Raw genomic sequence first — 1,637 nt, forward strand, 5'->3', positions numbered from 1 at the left:
GGGGGGGGGGGTGCCGAAGAGGATTTTTTTGCAATCTGTGATTGCCTGTGTTCTGAAATTATTGTGTTATAGCTCGAAGGTGACCCTTTTGTCACTATCAACTGTTGCGTGGGTTGGGATAATGGACTTGGACGCATACATTCAGGTGTTAATAACTGTCAGTCAATTTGGGGAAAAGAAGTGCGGTCAGTGTACGCGCACAGGCCAATTCATTTTTATTTATTATTTCTGACATGTCGGACATCGGGATGCTTAATTGAACTGGTGTCAAAGTGTATTCTGACACATTTCCGAAGGATTTTTTTTCTTCTCCAAGGGAATGAAATCAGTAGAGGTGGAGGAAGAAGCTTTACTTTGGTTCGGGAGATGACGTTGCACCTTGTTCATGCTCTTCTCTAATAGCATTTTTTTAATGTTACCTGAAATAAAATGCATCTGGAAATGACGACTGATGTGTTTATTCAGGGATGCAAGAAGGGGAATTGCGGTGATGGTCAATGCAGCCGCTTGTTAGGGTTCCCCTTTTGTGAAGTTGAAAGTGAAAAGAAAATATGAGGATTGGACAACAGAAACGTGCTGGCAGAATTCAATTTTGGGAGGAAAAAAATCACATGTAGCGATGTTAAGTTACCACTAGATGTCAGCATTGATCCTCAACTCGGCCCTGGACTCACATCGCAACCATAGTGGACACTCCACCTAACGGAGAGACGAGGAATGACACACATTACGTCACATGACATTAAGTCAAGTAACCAGTACATTCTTCCATTACTCATAAAAAGATAACACGAGTGACGTCACTCAGTGGTCAGATTGTCAACTCTTGACGCCTGTTGTATGTGACAAAAAAAAAAATTGCTTATATGCTTCTTAGACCAGAAAAGTGTGTGGTGTACTATACACAAGGGGTGTCAAACTCGTTTTTTGTCGCGGGCCACATTGTAGTTACGGTTTACCTTGGAGGGCCGTTATGAATTTTGGGAAACCATAAAAATGTTTCATCCCCTGCACATATTACATACACAGCGCACAACAAATTGATCAACAACTATTTTTACAATCAGAAGTCAATTATAATGACTGTTGTTGCGGATTACATATGACAATTCAAAATTTTGGTTCAGACTTTCGACTTTAGGAACTTGACATGCTTGATTTGCTTTCACGGGCCACATAAAAGGGTGTGTCGGGCCAGATCTGGCCCCCGGGCCTTGACTTTGACACCTTTAGTATACGCAAACATTTATTGACTTTCTTCATTTAGTTTATAACTGCTTGTTCACTTTCTTGTTGAATAACCTGCACTTTAAACAAAAAAACGTTGAGTGAACTCAAAATTTCAAGGCAACACATTTTGATCACATTTTACATTGGGCGACTTTTTGAAGTTTTGCTGATGTGAAAATTGGCTTTCCCGCATTTCGGCGAAGAAATACGATACATAACTAATCGTACCTTGGATTGTCTCCCGCCCCCCAAAACTTAAAAGATTCGTAGTAGAAAAAGTACAAACAACTCGGAAATTTGTTTTGGAGCAAACTGCTTGCTTGCTTCGCAAAAATTCCATCGAAAAAATGTCAGAAAGAAATGCGCTTGCTTTTTTTTTTTTTTGTTTTGTTTTGTTTTACTCCATT

The sequence above is a fragment of the Hippocampus comes genome, unplaced genomic scaffold (assembly GCF_001891065.2).
Source record: "Hippocampus comes isolate QL1 unplaced genomic scaffold, H_comes_QL1_v1.1 scaffold527, whole genome shotgun sequence".
Taxonomy (NCBI): domain Eukaryota; kingdom Metazoa; phylum Chordata; class Actinopteri; order Syngnathiformes; family Syngnathidae; genus Hippocampus; species Hippocampus comes.